The sequence below is a fragment of the Sus scrofa genome, chromosome 14 (assembly GCF_000003025.6).
Source record: "Sus scrofa isolate TJ Tabasco breed Duroc chromosome 14, Sscrofa11.1, whole genome shotgun sequence".
Lineage (NCBI taxonomy): Eukaryota > Metazoa > Chordata > Mammalia > Artiodactyla > Suidae > Sus > Sus scrofa.
In genome coordinates this window covers 14,704,725-14,726,543 of record NC_010456.5, presented here as the reverse complement: position 1 = coordinate 14,726,543, position 21,819 = coordinate 14,704,725, and the positions used below count along the sequence as shown (strand labels likewise).

The 21,819-nt window shown below is 42.2% G+C and overlaps 1 protein-coding gene and 1 non-coding gene across 4 annotated transcripts in view; one reads left to right on the top strand and one right to left on the bottom strand.

Annotated features, from left to right (window-relative positions):
• Positions 1–21,819, bottom strand: part of BLK (BLK proto-oncogene, Src family tyrosine kinase) — a 57,458-nt gene that overhangs the window by 19,403 nt on the left and 16,236 nt on the right. The window contains exon 1 of one of the 3 annotated variants that reach the window (XM_013990301.2): positions 16,490–19,616. The exons of 1 other annotated variant lie outside the window; for it this stretch is intronic. The gene's annotated coding sequence lies outside the window, so the exon portion shown is untranslated. Of the gene's footprint in view, positions 1–727; positions 2,121–16,489; positions 19,617–21,819 lie in introns of those variants that run through there. One more of the 3 variants, XM_003359055.4, reaches the window with a different exon arrangement.
• Positions 19,494–19,565, top strand: TRNAD-GUC. Its single transcript has one exon. It is a non-coding gene; the product is annotated as a tRNA-Asp (tRNA).

The following is a 21,819-nucleotide window of genomic DNA, read 5'->3' as shown; positions in this document are numbered from 1 at the left end:
TAAGTGAGAAAAGCAGGATGCTGAAAAGTCTGTGAGGTTGTTCCATATGCAGAAAAACCAAAGAGTAAGAAAAGAAACCCTCAGACACTCATGTGCATGCATTTTCATAGGCATCTGCTTTATATGGAAAGAGGTTTGGGAGGATAAACACCAAGATGTTTACTTTGGTTATTGTCGAGGGAGAGACAGAAAAGGGAGGTGGAATGCTGCCCCCTCCCCCCTAAAAAAAGCAAATTAAAAAAAAAGTGTGTGGGAGTGTTAGGGGGATGTTTATGCAAAGCAGGGCTCCAAAATATATTTCCTAAAATGTTGATATTGTTTATCTCAAGCAATAGGACTTCATGTGACTTTTACCTCCTTTCTTAGGATTTTATATACTCCTTGAATTCTTTCATAAAAAGCATATATCGTCAGTACAAGCAGAAATCTGAAAAGAGACTTTGCATAACTTGCCCAGTGACAGAGGGGCTGCCTGGGCTCAGGCCTTTCCTGACCCCTCCAGCCTTCTGGTTCAATGAAGCCTCCGCAGGCAGCAGCTTCTAGAATTTTCCTGACTTGGTCTCCTGTTTCCGTGCCTGCCCAAATGGCCAACCCCCTCTGTCAACCAAAATGCCACCAATTTTAAACTTTCTGGGCAAAAGTTTATGTCTACTTAAACAACAGAAATGAGCATTTACACGACTTGACAGGAAGTAACATTCCTACGATTACATTGCCAGCTACTTACACTTCCTTGTCCTTCGAGGCCTTAGCTGTGTGTCTGCAGGTGATCTTCCATGGGTTTTATCAATAACCGGGTTCTCTAGGGTCCCTCCACTTGAGAGGCTCTGACTGGAGCCTGGACTTCCAGGGGCATGTGACGAGAAGAGCTGTGTCTGGTGCCCGGGCTGCCACCCCACTGTGATATTTTAGCAGTTTCAGGCTGGGTGGAGCCAGGAAATGCAGAGTCCACGCAGAGGCCCAAGGCAACATACATAGTCCTAGTGGGTCCAGGGGACTTTGCTGCCCTGAGAGGCACTGGCCTCCTTCCAGCAGTGAAGGATGGGTGGGAGAAGGTGTGAGGGGTGGGTGGGTGTGTGTGCCTATACGACAGAGCAAGTATACACGTGTGTGTGTGTGTGTGTGTGTGTGTGTGTGTGTGTGTGTGTGTGTAGTGGGGGAAGGTTATCAAGAGGAGGTGAGGTGGAGGAGGGGACTTCTGTTTGTTACAGTGGAAGGGATTAGACCCCCTGTGTAGACTCTGACGGGAGCAGAGAGATTAGAGTTGGCCCCAGGGGAAATGCTTCAAGCCTGACGCACAGCCTCAGCCTAGGCCTGACAGGGGATGTGGTAGAGGCAGCAGCTAAAAATAGAGAAACTAGAAACACTTTATTTACAGTTGCCAGCATTTCACAGTTTGAAAACACTTGACATATACGATTTATTGGATATTCACGTAGCATCGATAGGATGGTTATAATTATCCTCATTTTACAGCTGAGGATGGAGTGGCGAGGTGGCCACACTGAAGGTGGCCGAGCGCGGTGCTAGGGAGGGTTCATGGCCTCAGTGCTGCCCCGAGTTCACTGCCCAAAGCAGGTGCATGGATGCCCTGTCTGGGGCGCCATCCTCTGGGCACACAGTTCAGGTTCAGATACCCTGTCCAACTGGACCACTTCAGTGATGCTAAGATAGATCTAAGTTCAGGTGATGCTGGTCTGATCCTTCCACTGAGAAGCTCATCAATATTTCAGCTAATGTTTCCATGAGAGGTCACTAAATACTAATGTTCTAATTCCAGTATTCCTTCCATATTTGTTAGTAGGGAGTTGAGAGAGTGAAGGATGAGAAAGAGAGAACATCAGGGAAAAAAAAAAATGCCATGCATAATTCCACCACGACAGGGTAGTGCTCGGATATAGAGAAATAGCACTTTCCCCAAGACAAGGGGGTGGGAGCTTTGCTCAGAAAACATTGGCTGGACTGTATGATAGAATGAGAAAATGTGTCTACCCCAGGGAATTCCTTGTGCAGTACTTCTCAATACTAGTAGAAAATTTGCCCAGTGCTTACATAGGACCTTTATTTTTATTTTTTATTTTTTATTTTTATTTTTTGTCTTTTTGCTATTTCTTTGGGGCCGCTCCCACAGCATATGGAGGTTCCCAGGCTAGGGGTCGAATCGGAGCTGTAGCCACCGGCCTACGCCAGAGCCACAGTAACACGGGATCTGAGCCGCGACTGCGACCTACACCACAGCTCACGGCAATGCCGGATCGTTAACCCACTGAGCAAGGGCAGGGACCGAACCCGCAACCTCATGGTTCCAAGTCGGATTTGTTAACCACTGCGCCACGACGGGAACTCCTACATTTGACTTTTAATAGAGCTGTAATTTCTGCCTGATTGTGTCAGGGCTGCTGGGTGAGTAGCAGTGGACTTGGACTTTTGTGTGCCCTTGGTCAGAGTGGCTGTCAGCAAGGCTGTCAGAAGAGGAGGCAGAAGTGTGACTATTTCAGTTTTGTAAAGTGAAAATATTTCCGCTGTGGAAATTCATTCTCCACAATGGTGAAGTTGGTAGAAAAGATTTTCAGGTGGTAAAAATTTGAGGGTGCTGAGCAAAACTTCAGGAAGGAAGCCAGCATTCTTGTGATGGTAAATTAAATAAAACACAGACACTGTGTCACCTACATTTGATTCTGCTGACATAGCAAAGCTTAAAATTTGTTAGTCAATTACGCTAAAAAAATGGACCATGCTGATATTTAAATTCTTGTGATAATTGCCAGCCTGTAAACAAAATTCTTTTATTTGGAGACATCATGGAAATTGATATTTTTAAAAAACCGGGAGTTCCGCTCAGCAGAAATGAATCCGACTAGTACCCATGAGGATGGGGGTTCCACTCCTGGCCTCACCCAGTGGGTCGGGGATCCGGCTTTGCTGTGAGCTGTTGTGTAGGCTGGCAGCTATAGCTCTGATTTGACTCCTAACCTGAGAACTTCTATATGCCAAAGGTGCAGTCCTAAGAAGCTAAAATAAATAAATAAAAAATATATATATATAAAATATAAAAAACTGCGCAGTAGTATTAAATAAAACAGATTATTGATAGGCAGAACCAAATGCAACTACTGCTATATTTTGTATTGGTAGGACTGTGAACCTGAATCTACTTTTCAGTTTCTAATTTTTTTGCATTATTTTCATAAAAAAAATGAAGTCAAGAGTTCAATACTTCCTAATGGAGTCAGTTATGATTCCTGAGCACAGTAGTTAAACCTTGGCTTGGAGCATCACAGCCCAGAGTTTTACAGATTCCTGAGGTCTAGCCCTAGTAGTTCTGACAGGTAGGTCTAGCCTGGGGGACCAGGATCTGCATTTTTAATTTATTTTTTATTAGGGTAGTGTTGATTTACAGTATTGAGTCAATGTCTGCTGTACAGCATAGTGACCCAGTCTCACACACACACACACACACACACACACACACACACACACACACACTTTTTCTCCTATCCTCTTCCATTATGGTCGATCCCAAGAGACTGGCTATAGCATAGGGATCTGTATTTTTAATTAGGGCCCTGACTGTGCTGATGCAGACAGTTCACAAACCCCACTTCATGAAGACGCTGTCTTTTTTTTTTTTTTTTTTGCTTTTGCTTTTTAGTGCCTCACCCATGGCATACAGAGATCCCGGGCTACGGGTGGAATTGGAGCTACAGCTGCCGGCCTATGCCACAGCAATGCCAAATCTGAGCCACATCTGTGATCTACACCATAGTTCAAGGCAACACCAGATCCTTAACCCACTCACTGATCGAGGCCATGGATCGAACCCGCAACCTCATGGTTACTAGTTGGGTTCGTTTCTGCTGCGCCACAACGGGAACTCCAAGACCCTGTCTTTTATTGGGCTGTACTCCTCAATTATTACTTGCAAAAAGGATTAAAATATAGTCCTGCCAACCTCGGGTATTTCTTCATGTGAGTCCCTCATAAACAATGCTTGTAGTTTTCCTGCCAGTGATCCTCTTGTCTTTAAAATGATTTTATTTGTCCTTCATACACATATTCCTTATATATTAATATCTTTCGACACAGTTTTTTGACATGGGGGAAACAGCTTCCCTTTCTATGACAACAGGCTTTGCTCTAATACCTGCCAGTTCACAGAGCCTTTTCACGTGGGTATCTCGGGAACCTGAAAATGACCCCTTGAGCTGAACAGAAGCCTTGTCCTCTGGAGGCTGAAGACAGAGGTGAAGAAACAGAAGAAACTGCAGAGGGATTTGAGTCCTGTCTCTGACTTAAGCCTTGCTCTCTCACACCAAGGCACACAGGTGTCTTCCCAGATGCCCAGCTGTCAAACCTGACTTGCTTTCAGAAGGCACCAGCCATCACTCCATCCTTGTGAGCCGCCTCTCCACTGCTCATTAAGCACAACCCAACATGTGGGATTTGTAAACAGAAGGGAGGCATGTGTACAGAAGCCCCTCTCCCAGGCTTGAGGGGGTGGGGGTGGGGAGACATTTAGACTGAAAAAGCGGGCTCTATTTGATGCTTGCCAGCAGGAAGTTGGAATAGGTTATAGACAGAAAAAAAACAAAAAGAAAAGAAAAACATCTTAGGTCCCTGACATTTGGCGGTTAACTCTGATTATGTGGCTCTACAGACATCAACGTCCGGCTAGAGGCACAGAGATCTAGGATTAACTATGAAAATTCTGTTGTAGGATTTGCCTATCACATGGGAGCATGAATGCCAATGATTACTAGCGCCTAGTGTTCCTTCCTGATCAAGGCTGGACACTCTGCTATGTGCTTTACAAACAGTGTATCTACCCTGACAGTAGATCTACTCCTTCTCATTTTACAGATGAAGACACTGAGGCTGAGTGAGATCTAAAGACTTGATCAAGACCATACAGTGGGTCATAAACTGATATTTAAAAACCAACTCTTGTGGTGTTCCTTGGTGGCCTAGAGGTTGAGGACTCGACGTCACTGCTGTGGCTTGGGTCACTGCTGAGGGGTAGGTTCAATCCGTGGCCTGGGAACTTCCGCATGCCACGGGCGTGGCCAATACATACATACAAATGCATAAAGCCCAATTCTCTGGCTTCGAAATCTGGCTGATTCTATTCTATTCCAAGGTCTGTGAGGTAATGAAAATAAAACACCTATGATGACATCTGTGAAGAACATGAACCTGATTAGAAAATTAATACGTAATCAACAAGCAAAAAGCAAGTAAAAGTAGATGACGGGATTTTAGATCGGGATGGGGGGGGTCTTGGAGATTTTCAAGTTATCCAGGTATTTATAGTTACTATTGTAATTCTCATTCTGGACCAGCTTTGCCATTCCAGGTCCAAGCAAAGCTGTCGGGGGAGCCGTCTTACTGAGTGGTGCAAAATAAGCGTTTAACCTCACACTGACGAAAGCTGTGGTGGCATGCTTTAGAGTTCTGTTTTCAACCTCTCTCTGTCAAGATTTTATCAGCCATTTGTGTGCAGACTTAAAAATCTTGCTCATTAGAATTTCTGAAGATGCAAAAGGAGAGGAAAAACTAGTAGAGGCCAGAATTTTTTGAAAGCAATCCCTCAGAAATGATTGCTTGGAACGAACATGGTGAGTTAAAATTAGAGTAGAAAAGCATGCAATTTAGGCTCATAAAAATCACCTAGTGAGGCGTCATAGCAGAGGGGCTTGCCTCAGTAATAGCATGTGAGGGACAACACGACAGGGGTGACGAGGAACGCACTTCTTGCCTTTGGGAATTCCCAGAGATGTGCTGAATCTTGGCTTTGCTGCTTAATAGCTGTTTGAAAGACGATGTGATTTATTCACTCCAAGCCTTTGTTTCTTCATCTGCATAATGGAAATAATATATTCGCCTGCCCCATTATGATAAAGAATAAAGACAGTGTGTACAAGAGGCTGGCGTGCAGTGGGTACTTCACCAAAGTAGCAACTTTTCTCAGAAAGACTTAGAAATGCCATTAGGTAATAAATTCACATCTGGGTACAACCACCACTATGACTGCCTTGGACAATAATAGCAGCTGACATGATTACTGGTGTCAGGCACTACAGTTAGCATGACATGCCTTGCTTACTTTATTTTTTAGGGCCACACGCGCAGCATATGGAGGTTCCCAGGCTAGGGGTCTAACTGCAGCTACAGCTGCCGGCCTACACCACAGCCACAGCAACGCCAGATCTGAGCCGCATCTGCTATCTATACCACAGCTCACGGCAGCATGGGATCCTTAACCCACTGACGAGGCCAGGGATAGGACCTGTGTCCTCATGGATGCCAGTCAGATTCATTTCCATTGAGCCACGACGGAAACTCCTACTTTTAAGAAAGCCCATCTTACTGCTTTCTCATCTTTAGAAGAGCCCACACATCTTACACAAAATGCATTGTCTGTCTTTCCATCAGGGAAGGAGCCTATAGGGAACTAGTTCTATACAACTGCAGAGAAAACCTATGGCAACTATCAATACAGATCAATGCTGTCCTTTATCCATAAACATAAACAATCAATATGGTAGAGTAGCTATAAAAGGAGTATAATCTATAAAAATATTGAATCACTATGTTGTATACCTGACATATAATTTTGTAAATCAACTATACTTCAATTTTAAAAAAAAGTAGAAAGACAGAAACAGACCCATGTAAATATAGTTAACTGATCTTCAACAAAGAAGGAAAAGCAATTCAGCAGGGAACAGATAGTCTCTTCAACAAATGGTTCTGGAACAATTGAAAAACCACTTACAAAAAAATTAATGGTTTTATTTCCACTTTAATGCTAGCAGAGGAGTCTAAAACAGACTGCTGTACATGGATATATTTTAAATGTAACAACAACAACAACAAAAGACTTGAACTGTACACAGAAGAAGGCAAAAAGATTCTTTCATATCAATCTTTTCCTATTGTGCAGTTTCTGAATAGGTAGAAACTAAGAACACATTTTCCCCAGTGGAATTTAGGATGAAATAATTCCACTTTTTGATCAACCACGCAAGTTGTCTTTCACCATTAAACTTAAGAGATTTTTGAAATGGGAGTTATCATATTTTTGAGTCATCGGATGGTCTGCTTGACTCCTAAAGTCTGAGTATCATTGAAATGTAGCAGAAAGTCTTCCCATGAAACCGAGAAGGACTTAATGGCAACAGTGCCATTTGGAGGCTGATAAAAGTTGAGATGCTTCTGTTCTTCTGGACAGCAAGAAGAAAACTATTACTTTTATCCAAACTAACAGGAAGTGAGCCAAACAGTGAAAGAGTTAGAATGGAGAATGTAATTGTTCTCTTTTTACATAGAAGAGGGACACTTTTTCAGCCCCATTTAAAATGAATTCTATGCTGAGTCCCTGCTCTTTCAGAAGGGCAGACTGAAGGTCAGTTATTGCTAGAAAAGACAGAGGTGGCCCCCTTTCCCACCTTGAAGATGAGTCACATGAAAAAGCAGTTGGTTTGGCTTGAAGCCCTCCATGGACAATATCGACAGCACAATCCATGAAAGAAAAAAATTGGTAAGTTAGATTTCATTAAAATGAAGTTTTGGTTCTATGAAGGACACTGTTCAGAGAGTAAAATGACAAGCCACATTCTGGGGGAAATATTTATAAAACATATTTGACAAAGAACTGGTATTCAAAATATGCAAAGAACTCTCAAAACTCAACAAGAAAAAAAATCCAATTTAAAAATTGGCAAAAGAATCTGTAGCAACATGGGTGGACCTAGAGATTATTACATGAAGCAAAGTAAGTCAGAAAGAAAAAAACAAATACCATGTGCTATCACTTAAACGTGGAATCTAAAATACGACACAAATCAACGAATCTGCGAAACAAAAATAGACTCACAGATATGGAGAACAGACTTGTGGTTGCCAAGAGGGAGGAGGAGTTGGGGAGGGAAGGAGTGGGAATTTGGGATTAGTAGAGGCAAACTATTATATACAGAATTGTTAAACAAGGTTCTAATGTATAGCACAGGGAACTATATTCAATATCCTGTGATAAACCATAAAGGAAAAGAGTATGAAAAGGAATATATATATGTATGCCTGAGTCACTTTGCTGTATAGCAGAAATCAACACAACATTGTAAATCAACTATCCTTCGATAAAATTTTAAAAAAATGCACAGAAGAGCTGACCATATACTCCACCAAAAAAGATAGAAGATGACAAAAAAGCGTGTGAAAAGATGCTTAACATCACATGTTGTCAGGGAATTGCAAATTAAAACAACAATGAGAAATGGCTGCACATTCATTAGAATGGCTAAAACCCAAAACACTCAGAGCCCCAAGTGCTGGTGAGGATGTGGATTCACAGGACTGCTCTTTCATTGCTGGTGGGAATGCAAAATGAAAGAGCTACTTTGGAAGACAGTTTGGCAGTTTCTTATAAAATTAGACATGCTCACACCATGTGATGCAGCAATCACACATTTTGGTATTTACCCAAAGGAGTTGAAAACTATGTCTACACAATAACTGGCTCTTGGATGTTTATAGCAGCTGTGTTCCTGATTGCCCAAACTCGAAAGCAGCCAAGGTGTCCTTCAGCAGGTAAATAGACAAACTGTGCTACATCCAGACAATGGTATAGTATTCAACACCAAAAATAAATGAGCTATCGAGCCATGAAAAGACATGGAGAAAACTTAAACACGTATTACTTAGTGAAGGAAGCCAATCTGAAAAGCTACAACTCTCTGACATTCTTGAAAATGCAAAACAAAGGAGACAATACAAAGACCAGTAGTAGCCGGAGGTTCAGGAGTGGGAGGGTGGGGTGAACAGTTGGAACACAGGGGATTTTTAGGGCAGTGGAACTATTCTGTATAATAGAATAGTGGTGGATATGTTTTGTACATTTATTAAACCCATAGCATGTACAACCCTAATATAGTGAACTCAAATATAAACTATAGAATTTAGATAATAATAATAATGTATCAATATTGGCTTATAACAAATGTACCACAATATGCAAGACCTTAATAACAGGTGAAAATAAGGGATGTATGTGTACTTTCTCTGTTCTTTTTATTCGTCTTTTTGTAAACATGAATCTGTTCTAAAAATAAAGGCTATTAATTCTAAAAAAACTAATATATAATCAATTCATGAAAAAAAATTGAGACAATCACTAGGAAAATAGCACTAATATTTTTATCCCTCAATGCAAATAACAGAAAAAGAGAAGAAAGACCATAGAGGAAAATAAACAACATGATAAATAATAAAAGAAATTTCCAAAAGTTAAAAAAATAAGTCTTAAAGTGGAAAGAGCACCCTGATTTTAAAAAAATAAACATATTTGATAAAACTTTAGAGTTCCAAGAACATTCAGGAAAGCATAAAATTTTCTGTAGAAAAAGTTTTCCTACAAGGCAGTGTGCATCAAATGGTCATTAAATTCAATAGTAGAAATGGAGTCATGTTTTTAAAGTTCCTAGTGGGAATATTTCAAACCTAGAATTCCATCCCTAGTAAAATTATCAACTGGCTTGAGGGAAGGGACTGTTTTGAATATGCAAGAATTTGAAAAAATTCACCAAGAATACATTGTATGCCCCTTGAGAGAGCCTTACCTCCAGTTATGAATATTTATAGAATTAGCCTCCCCCTCCCTCCAAATTGGACAGAAAATTGTTCAGATATTGGACAATACTGGACTATGATCTCTGGGAAAAGGAAAACACATGAGGTGAGCCTGTGTCCTACAATCACCCAGATTACTGCCAGAAAGTGGTTTCAAAGCCAGCACCCTGGGGAACCCAGTGGTTTCACTGAGTTGAGGAAACAGCAGAGTACAAAGAGGCCATGGTGTCTAGAGATTTGCAGGGCAGGGTACTGCAGAAGAGGGGGCCGTTCATGGAGAGCAGGCATGCACCATGGATTGCAGAAGGGCCCCACAGCTTTCTGACCTCCCCTTAAATATCGATCTGTGCATGCGTAAAACCACCAGAAAGAACCATTAGGAAACAGTAGTTTTATCAATTCCCAGAGCTTCTGCAAAGCTGGAAACGGGTCAAATTCCCATCATGCAAAGTAGAGAGACTTAATAGTACACAGAACTGAGAAGTGTACCGTAATTAAACCTTACGTTCTTTAAAGAAACACAGCAGTACTCAGCACTTACTATAAATTCACGTTGGGCATTCAATAAAAATTACTAGACATACAAAGAAACAGTAAAACATAACTCTTGACCAGGAGAAAAGTTAAAAGGAACAGAACCAGAAATTATAGACATTCTCTTAATTAGTAGACAAAGACAAGACAATATTACAAATTATATAAACTGGTTCAAGCATATAATTTAAAACACTAAAACGATAAGGAGGGAAAAAGATAAAAAGACCTAAATGGATCTTCTAGAGATGAAAGATACAATCCATATGTAAAATTAAAAAAAACCTCTTCTTGATGGGATTAAAAGTACATTAGACACTGTTAAAGAAAAGTCAGTGAGCTAGTAGACATAGCAATAGAAAAAGAAATTAAAGTGAGAGAAACAAAGCTGGAAAATGACAGCGTTAGTGACCCTCGAGGCAACATGAAGTGGTCAAAAACCATGTAACTTCCATCAGAGAGGGGATGGAAGAGAAAAACATTTGAAGAAATGAAAGATGGAAATTCTAGATTTGATGAAAACAATAAACCCAAAAATTCAAGAAAGTCACTGAACCCTCATGTATGAAGAAAACCATACATCATAATCATAATCAAATATATGTTATATCTCTAGACAAAAATCATAAGAAAATTTTTGTGACATTGGCTTAGGCAAAAAAAATCTCTTGGAACATATAAGCATGAACTATGCAAGAAAAATTGATAAATCAGACTTTTTCCAAAATTAATTTCTGCACTTTATAAACACTATTAAGGAAATGAAATAGGTGAGCCACAGATAAGGGGAAATATTTGAAAAACATATATCTGATCTGAGAATATATAAATAACTTTTACAAGCTAATAAAAGAAGACAAAAATTTAACTTAATACTTGAGCAAAGAAAATACTATATGAGTAGCAAATGAGCATACGAAAAGACGCTCAGTACTGCCAATCATTAGAGAAACGGCAATTAAAATCACAGTGAGATACCCTATACAAGCTCCACAACAGCTAAGATTAAGATTAAAAGACCGAACATAGCAAATGCTGACAAGGCTTTGGAGAAATGGTCACTCTAGTACAATGCTGATGGCAAAGTGAAATGGAATGGAAACCGGTAAACAGTGTGGGAGCTTCCTATTCTCTGATCCCGAGATTTCATTTCTAATTCTTTATCAAAGACCAATGAAGACATCCAACACAGTCACGGCAGCTTTACGTATCAGTTCCCAACTAGAAAACAACCCAAAGGTCCATTAACTGATGAATGGATTTAAAAAATGCAGTTGTAATTGACCACTTTACCTATAACGACCTGCAGAGAAAGGAGCAAACACAAGAACACCTACTGTCTGATTCCATACTCAGTCCTCTCTGGTATCTGCAAGGGCGGGGTGGGGGGGTGATTCAGGAGTCCCCACGTTTACAAAAATCTCTGGTTCTCAACTTCCATAGTCCTTTTGTATACACAGGTTTCCTATCTGCAGAGTCAACCAACAGCCGATGAAAATTTCAATAGAAAAGAGAGGGTGCAGGTGAAAGGCGGGTAAGGAAGGGCATTGTGCATCTTTCATAGTGGAAATCAATACAATTAGCCCAGAGATTGATTGATTGATTTTTTTTTTTTTAAGGGCTGAACCCATGGCATATGGGGGTACCCAGGCTAAGGGTCCAATCCAAGCTGTGGTTGCCAGCCTACACTCTAGCAATGTCAGATCTAAGCTGGGTCTTCCACCTACACTTCAGCTCACAGCAACGCCAGATTCTTAACCCACTGAGCAAGGCCACGGATCGAACCTGCCATCCTCATGGATGCTAGTCAGACTTGTCTCCACTGAGCTACCCAGGAACTCCCAGCTGAGAGATATATTTAAAATCAGAGTTGGTATTCTTTAAAGTTTAAAGGAGATCAAAACCTAAAACTATTATCACTGTTTATTTCTGGGTTGGTAGCAGGGGAGGCAAACATATTTTTCAGTTTAGACCATTTGGAGCTTTCCACATTTTAAGAAACATTATTCATGGATAACTTATATAATAATAAGCTCTAACTCAGTAAATGAATGGGTAGACAAATAAATTACTAAAAGAATAGAAGATCTGACAAAAATGCCTAGAAGACATTATTGTTAAATGAAAGAGTTTATGGCAGAATGCTTGGTATACAATGATTGTGGGAAAGAAAAAAAAAAAAAGGAGTTCATAAATAAGTTTGCAAATGAAGACAAATGAGAGAAGAAAGATTAAAAGGCCTAAAAGGACCTTCTAGAGATGAAAAATACGATATGTAAAACTAAAAAAATCCCCCTCTAGATGGTGTGAATGAAAGCCCTTGGTATAAATAAAACTACTGGAGTGCCCATCGTGGGGCAATGGAAATGAATCCGACTAGGAACCATGAGGTTTCGGGTTTGATCCCTGGCCTTGCTCATTGAGTTAAGGATCTGGCATTGCTGTGAGCTGTGGTGTAGGCCTGCAGCTGCAGCTCCGTTTTGACCCCTAGCCCTGGAACCTCCATATGCTGCGGGTGTGGCCCTAAAAACACAAAAAAAGACTGGAGTTCCTGTCGTGGCACAGTGGTTAATGAATCCGACTAGGAACCATGAGGTTGCGGGTTCGGTCCCTGCCCTTGCTCAGTGGGTTAACGATTCGGCGCTGCAGTCAGCTGTGGTGTAGGTTGCAGACGTGGCTCAGATCTGGCGTTGCTGTGGCTCTGGCGTAGGCTGGCGACTACAGCTCCCGATTCGACCCCTCGCCTGGGAACCTCCATATGCTTCGTGCAGGAGCAGCCCAAAGAAATAGCAAAAAGACACACACACACACAAAAAACACCAAAAAAACCCCAAAAACAAAAAGACACCCTGCTAAAAGGACAGCTTCTGGAGAGTGAAATTCACAAAGGGAGTAGAAGTCTTTACTTTTTTTTTTTCTTTATAAACCTCTGTGCGGTTTGGATTAAACACAGAATGATATACTTAAATACAAATATCCTTAAATATTGTTTTTCATATGTGAAGTTAAAAGAAAGAAGATATGCAATTACCTAAAAAAAAAAAATCTGGCCGGTGTGCCCCTGAACAACCTTTGAAAGAATGAAAGAGGTGACGGAATTCTATCCTTTATGGGTTCAGGCCATGCTCCTCTGATGAAGCACATGAAATATACTTTCCCCTTTACACATGTAATTTGCTTTTGTTACAGGAAATGCAGAAAGTAGAGAGGAAGATAAAAATTACCTACAACACCGCCATCCAGACATAACCACTGCTCGTTAACATTCTGGTATGTAATTTTCCACTGGCATTTTTTTTTTTTTTTAATGCAAACCTGGAATCATTATCTATAACCCGTTCAATGACCTGTTTTTAAGAGTGTATCATGGCCATCTTTTCCTGTCATTACCCATTTCGCCTGTAGCATCACATGCCAGGCTGTGGGGCATTTTATGGGACGGTTGTATCAAGCTTATATTACCCATTCCACTGGTTACCCAACCAAGCTGTTTACATTTTTTTTTTAAGTATCAGAAATAATGCTGCAAAGATGTCCTTTGTTCATGTATTTTATCCTCGTTCATGTTCCCCATTAATCTTTGTTGAAGTTAAAAATCCTAGAAGTGGGATTGCTGAGCTCAAGAGTTTAACATCTTGAAGTCTTCTGATATATTTTGCCAAAGTGTCCTTTAGGCATTTCACACAAGGGTATGTGAGTATATATTTCCCTGTACTTTCTCTAAGAAAGGTTATTATTTTTTTATATTTACTAAGTGAATTTATTTTAAAAACTATATTTTTACTTTTTAATCTAATTTTTGTTAGGCAAATAATATATGCATGTTGAAAATCAGAAAATTCAGACCTCTGTAAAAAAAATTTTTAAATGGCTCAATCCCACCACATATGGAAAACCACTGTGAACATTTTGGTAATGAACATTTGGAGTTTTTAACGTACGCATATACACTTAAGAAAATGAAACCAGATTGTTTATGCAGTATTATAACACGGTTATTTCAGTAAACAGTACAGTGTAAAGTATATATACATAAGTACAATTTGGGAACAATATAAGCTGCATGCTAAAGCTCCAAGGCCAATGCTAGAACCCGAGCCATAGTGGTGCACTGATTTCTTAACTGCTAGGCCACCAGGGAACTCCAGCAAAACAATATTAATAATTGTTGGCCATCTACAGACTTCACATTAATTTATTTAATCATTATTGCTTGAATAAGTTATTTTCAATCTTTGACTATTATAAATAAATCTGTAGTTAATATTCTTGTAGAATATACAATTAGTTGGTTTGATATTTTTAAAGCTATATTTCTATAAATGGAATGATTAAGTCAAAGATGCACCTTTTTAAAGATCTTGAGCTCTGAAGCTAAGCTGATTTTTTACAAAAGTAATACTGATTTACGTTCTCGCAGTGATGAAGAAAACCATCGCTCATCCTTGGTCAACAGTTTTTATCAAGTTTCAAAGAAACCTTTGCCAATCTGCTAAATGAAAGTGATAAACAACATAGTTTTAATTAAGTTTTCTATTAATGTTTATCATGTACTTGTCAACCACTTGTATTTCTCATTTGATGAATCGCTTATCCATGTCCTCTCCTCATTTTTACATTGACATGTTTATCATTTTCTTAATTGTATATAGGACTCTTTACATGGTAAATATATTTAATTTATACATTAATTTGTCATATATGTTGTAAATATTTCTTCTCAATTTATCTTTTGCTTTTTAATTTTGTTTATAGTATTTATTGGGCACAAAAGATTATCATCTTTATCTTGTCAGTTCACTAATCTTTCTTACCAACCTTTGCCTTTGGTGTTTCCACTTAGAAGTACCTTCCTTACCCCAAGATTATAGATAAATACACCCAGCTGAAGATATGTAAATATATACATATAATTTTTCACTATTAATTATGAGTATTTTATATGCATAAAAGCTAAAAATGAATGTAATAGACCTAACATCAAATGATATTAATATTTTGTCACACTTACTTCAGTTCATTTTTTCTTCCTCCCTCTCTATTTTTATGTCACCCATATAACTAAAGTTTAATCATTATTTTCTCCTTTCTTTGTCTCCAAAGTCATCATTACCTTGAAATGAGTGGATGTTATTACCACGTATGATTTTGTCAATTTACGACATACAGATAAATAGCCACAAGCAATATATATGTTTTTGTACGCTTTGCAAAAATGGCTTCGTAATGCATGTCATCTTTTTGCCACTTGCTTTTCTTTAAAACTCAAACTTATGTTTTTGAGACATGTTCAATTTGCTACACAGACCCTTAGCTCTTCTATTTTAAACTTGATTCCATTAAGTGAATAAGCCTCTTTGTATTTGTCCATTTGTTCATTTTTCACTGAGGAGCAGTTTAGCTGTCTCCGCTTGTCCAGAATGACAACTTGCACCGTGAGCCCATGTCCCTCATGCACACGTGTGCACGTTTCTCTGAACATAGTGGCTCTAGTGGACCGTGAGGCCCTCAGGGCCGAGATCCTTCAGCTCTGCCGTGGATCCCCAAACAGCCTTCAAAGTACCCACTTTTTCTACCCCCAGCAGTACCTAAGAGTTCTCACTTCCTCATGTTCTTGCCAAAACTGGTGTTATGAGACATTACTTGTTGCTAATTGGATGGCTGACGAATGGAATCTTTTTGTTTTAATTTGTTTTTCCTTGGTTACTCTTGAAATATTTATTGATTCATACAGATTTTTCCCTCTGTGTATGGCCTATTCATATTTTTGACCATTTAGAAAAATGCAGCTTAAAAAAAAAAAACCCTCATTTCTAAGAGGTGTAGACCTCCAGTTATAAAGTAAATAAATCATGTGAGGTAATGTGTAGAATGGTAACTATAGTCCATAATACTGTATTGGCTGTATTTCACATTTCCTCCCTTTGTTCAGGCTCTCAGAAGGGAATTCACTTTGGACCAACACTGAGGAACTGTTTCAGGACTCCTGATCCAAACCGTCAAAATACTTTCCAGAAAGGCTGAGACAACCTGGGCTGCCAGCAGCCCCGGAACCCACAGAGGCAGGTGGCCCTCTGGCATCAAGCAGTGCAGGATGGACCCCTGCCTCCCTCATTCCTTGTGGGGCGCCCTATCTCCCGGACAGAGGTCTGTGAGCACAGTCCTGGGCACATGGTGGGAAGCGGAGACCAGAGATGCGCTATGGAGCTCAGTGCAGTCTGGCAGGGCAGCAAGCGAAGGCGAGGCTGGACAGCGAATAAACCAAGGAAACGGTCAGTCCTTCCCGAGAGAGGCTGTGCAGAGAGCAGAGCTGGTGCGATGGACGTACCTCAGCGGCAGGGGCTATTCCTCCGAGGAAAGACCTCCCGGGATCTGAGTGACTGGAGACAGCTCTCCCAGGTTGAAAGGGCAGGGGGACCGCAGGAGGAAAAGCCTTCGCGGGGCTCAGCCTCGAGCAGAGCCAGCAGGGCGAGAAGCGGGCAGGCCAGGGAGCTGGGCTTCCTTTCAAGAAGCCGCGTGAACCCGGGCGGTCTGCAAGCAGGCCCACTCAGCTGTTAGAAGGATCACGGCAGCTGCTGGGTGGAGACCGTGGGGCCCCAGCCCCGGAAACAGGGTCACCAGGTAGCAGACGCTGCAGGGCATGTGGTGAGGGGCAGTGGACGAGGGCGAGGAGATGGGGGACGTGGAGGGAGATGGGGAGATGCCCGCTCAAGAGGACAATGACCTTAAGGTGTGGGAAGGGCTGTCTGTGGAGGGAAAGGGAGGCTGGCTCCTCCTGCAGAATCAGGACCTCCTGCCCCTCCCCCACTTACTGTTTGGCGGTCCGCGCTCAAAACTGGAACCCAGTACCCAGCAGGGATTTGGCAGGTCAGTTGTTAGAAATTGAATTTGCTGAATAAACACACATGAAAGTGGCTGGGTGAACCAGGAAGTTGCGCTCTGCCGGGAGAACCCACCATCCAGAGCCTCAGCGGGACCCTGAATTTGAAGTTCCTCTGTGCCTCGTTTAGTGCCCCCAATGCCTGTGTGAAGTCAAAAGGCAGCTCAGTGGAGGGGGCTGCCACTGGAAAACCAGGAAAGCTGGGATCTAGACCTGATTCGACCATCAAGCGGCTGTGGCCACTGCATCTTCCCCTGCTCTCTCCCAGCCTCTGTTTCCCCTTCTGTAACATCATTGGAGCAGCTGTGTCCATCACTCTCACTGTCGTCAGCATCTGCAGACACCCAGGTTTCACATCATCTGACAACTCCTCTCATAGCCCCCTCTGCTCCCACTGGGGGGTCAGGGCTGGGATGCTCTTGAAGCTGCTACAGAAAAAGGTAACTTTCTGGCTTTCCAGAGGTCACTCTCAGCTGAGAGGGGGCCCTTGATTCATGGCCAGTTGTTGAGGGTGGGGAACAGAACCCCACGGCATAACAAGGCCAAGGGCTCTGATCGCAGAGCCGGGGCTGCACCAGCGGCAGGCAGGGTCTCACGGCAGCTTACTCCAGGCTGAAGGAGTGTGTTCTTCAAGAGCTGGGAGGTGGCCTCCTGCCCCAAGGTGCTGCTCACACCCAGGAAAAGCGCTCTCTCAACTATGACTCAAAGAGCAGGCAAGGCTGGGAGGTGTAAGGTCTAAGCTGCAGATGCGGGAGGCTCTCAGAAGCTTGGAGGCCTCTGGAGGTTCCCGGTGTGCTTGGAGGCTGGAAGTGCCGCAGTGCCAGCGGAAAAGGGCCAGAGGAAGGGTTTAGAGCTCAGAGGACGAGCTGACAACATCATCGCTCATATTGTCACTAGTAAACAGCTCAGACTTGAAATGGCCAGGAGGAACCTCTAATCTTCCCCCAAACCTGCTGGTCTCAAGTCTTCGCCATCTCTGTAGATGGCACCTCCATCTTCGAGTTGCTGACAGTCTTTCTCCTCCCTCCCACAAACAATCCATCACAGCTAGGAATGGACCACTTCTGCCTCCCCTGCGGCTACCCCAGTCTAAGCTGGGACCTTGTGGTGGCTTCCTGGCTAGTCTCCCACTCCTTCCCCTTCCCTCCTGCCAGCCTGATGCTGGGAGATGTAGGTCAGACTGTATCACTTCCCCACCTGAAACCCTCCAACGATCACCCCTTGTTCAGTGCAAGTTCCAGTGTCCTGTATAGCAGTTCCTCAGAAAGTTAAACACAGAATTAACATATGACCCAGCAATTCCACTTCTGGGCATATTCCCAAGAGAAGTGAAGGCACAGGCTGGAGCAGATACTGTCCGCCAACATTCGTTCAATATGCAAAAGATGGAAACCCCCATATCCATCAGTGGATAGATGGATAAACAGAATGTGTATGTACATACAATGGAATAGTACTCAGCCTTACAAAGCAGGGCGATTCTGACACAGGCTACAACATGGAGGCCTCTCGAAGGCTTTATAGTGAAATTATAGGCATGTTAAGTGAAAGAAGCCAGACACAAAAGGATAAACACTGTATGATTCCACTCATATGAGGTCCTAGAGCAATCGGATTCCTAGAGACAGGAGGTACAATGGTCATTTCCAGGGACTAGGGGGAGGGGAATGGAAGCTAGTATTTGATGGTGTGCTCATGTGCTAGGGCAGCCATAATAAAGTACCGTGAGTGGCTTAAACAACACAACTTTGTTTTCTCACAATTTTGGAGGCTAGGTGTCCGAGGTCAAGGTGTAGGAAGGGTGTGTTTCTTCCGAGGCCTCCCTCTCTGGCTGTGGACAGCCGTCTTCCTCCTCTGCTGTCCATACAGGGGCTTCCTTCTGTGTGTGTCTGTGCCTTCATCTCTTCTTATAAGGACACAGTCATGTTGGATTATGAAATAATGACCTCATTTGAACTTAATTACCTCTTGAAAGACTGTCTCCATATACTATCAGTTCTGAGTTGCTAGCAATTAGGACTCCATCATATGAATTTTGGAGGGTGGGGAGCACAGTTCAGCCCGTATCAAACAGGTGCAGAGTTTCACTTGGCGAAGAAAGTTCTGGAGATGGATGGTACTGATGGTTGCAGGACTATGTGAATGGACTTGATGCCACTGAACGATGCACTTAAAATGGTCACTTTTATGTTACATATGTTTTACTACAAACACACAGAAGAAAAAGAGCTCAAGCCCCCAGGATCCACTCCTCTCTCCTCTCCTCCTCCTCCCACCACCCTCTCGCCCACCCTGCTCCCAGCGCTCCACCTTCCTCCCTGGGCTGTGAACACACACAGCCACTCCCACCTCAGGGCCTTTGCCCTGGACCGTACTCTGCCTGGACCATCCTCCCCCAGATGCTGTTGCTCCATCACCTCCTTCAGGACTCTGTTCAAATGTTACCATGCCGTCCTCGTTAGTATAGTGGTGAGTATCCCTGCCTGTCACGCGGGAGACCGGGGTTCGATTCCCCGATGGGGAGGCAACACGCCCCTTTTCTCTGACATCAACATCATGAATATTTTCTCAGGTCAGTCTCCCAAAGCAATAGAAATTAGAGCAAAAATAAACCCATGGGACCTCATCAAACTGAAAAGCTTTTGCACAGCAAAGGAAACCAAAAAGAAAACAAAAAGACAACTTACAGAATGGGAGAAAATAGTTTCAAATGATGCAACTGACAAGGGCTTAATCTCTGGAATATATAAACAACTTATACAACCCAACAGCAAAAAAAAAACCAACCAATCAATGGAAAAATGGGCAAAAGACCTGAATAGACATTTCTCCAAAGAAGATATATAGATGGCCAACAAACACATGAAAAAATGCTCAACATCGCTGATTATAAGAGAAATGCAAATCAAAACTACCATGAGATATCACCTCACTCCAGTCAGAATGGCCATCATTAATAAGTCCATAAATAACAAGTGCTGGAGGGGGTGTGGAGAAAAGGGAACCCTCCTGCACTGTTGGTGGGAATGTAAACTGGTACAGCCACTATGGAGAACAGTTTGGAGATACCTTAGAAATCTATACATAGAACTTCCATATGACCCCGCAATCCCACTCTTGGGCATATATCCGGACAAAGCTCTACTTAAAAGAGACACTTGCACCCGCATGTTCATTGCAGCACTATTCACAATAGCCAGGACATGGAAACAACCCAAATGTCCATCGACAGATGATTGGATTCGGAAGAGGTGGTATATATACACAATGGAATACTACTCAGCCGTAAAAAAGAATGACATAATGCCATTTGCAGCAACATGGATGGAACTAGAGAATCTCATCCGTAGTGAAATGAGCCAGAAAGACAGAGACAAATACCATATGATATCACTTATAACTGGAATCTAATATCCAGCACAAATGAACATCTCTTCAGAAAAGAAAATCATGGACTTGGAGAAGAGACTTGTGGCTGCCTGATGGGAGGGGGAGGGAGTGGGAGGGATCGGGAGCTTGGGCTTATCAGACACAACTTAGAATAGATTTACAAGGAGATCCTGCTGAATAGCATTGAGAACTTTGTCTAGATACTCATGTTGCAACAGAAGAAAGGGTGGGGGAAAAATGTAATTGTAATGTATACATGTAAGGATAACCTGACCCCCTTGCTGTACAGTGGGAAAATAAAAAAAATTATTATAAAAAAAATGTTACCGCGTTAGCAGAGGGACCCTCCCTAACCTTTGAAAGTGACACAACCCCACCCACCCCCATCAAGCACTCCACTCTGATTTATTTTATTCTTCAGTGCCGATCACCACCTGAGAGCATAGATGTTTCCTAATTTGTTTAGTGTCTGTCTTCTCCCATGATGAGAGGCCTTTGTTTTGTCCATGGATGTGATTCAGTTCCTCAGTAAAAGCGCACGTTATTTCCTTGCTTTTTTAAATTTTTAAAAATTAAATACAGTTGATTTACAATGTTCTGCCAATTTCTGCTGTACAGCAAAGTGAACTATATACATGTAGCATACACACACACACACACACACACACATTCCTTTTCTTATATTATCTTCCATCATTGTCTGTCCCAAGAGATTGGATAGAGTTCCCTGTGCTGTACAGTAGGACCTCATTGCTTATCCATTCTAAGTGAAATACACACAGATCCTCCTTCCTTCCTTTCTTCCTTTCTTCCTTTCTTCCTTTCTGTTTCTTTCTTGCCCTTCCTTTTCTTCACATTTTACTGCTGCACATGTGGCATATGGAAGTTCCTGGGCCAAGGGTTGAACTGGAGCTGCAGCCGCAGGTCTACACCACAACCACAGCAACACTGAATCTGAACCGCATCTGCGACCCCATGCTGCAGCTTGCAGCGATGCTGGATCCCTAACCCACTGAGTGAGGGCAGGGATTATCAAAACCTCATCCTCATGGACACTATGTGAGGTCCTTTACCCACTGAGCCACAACGGGAACTCTCACACAGATATTTCAGATGAACAAACGGCCGGCTCCTCTTTTGCTGTGGCATCCACCCTACTATCAACAGAGATGGTTGAATTTGTCATCAGACTCGGCCCCTGCGACAGTACTTGAGGTGTTGGGGGTGAGGGCACTGGGCTTCAGGATTATTCCATGATGCCCTAGAATGAAAACCTTGCCTTCATTTTGGTCCATGGCCTTGTTCACCTCACCCACCAGCACTGCTGTTACCACTTCCCCCGAGGTAGCGGAAGAGGAGGGATTTTAAATCACCCCGAGTCACAGCTC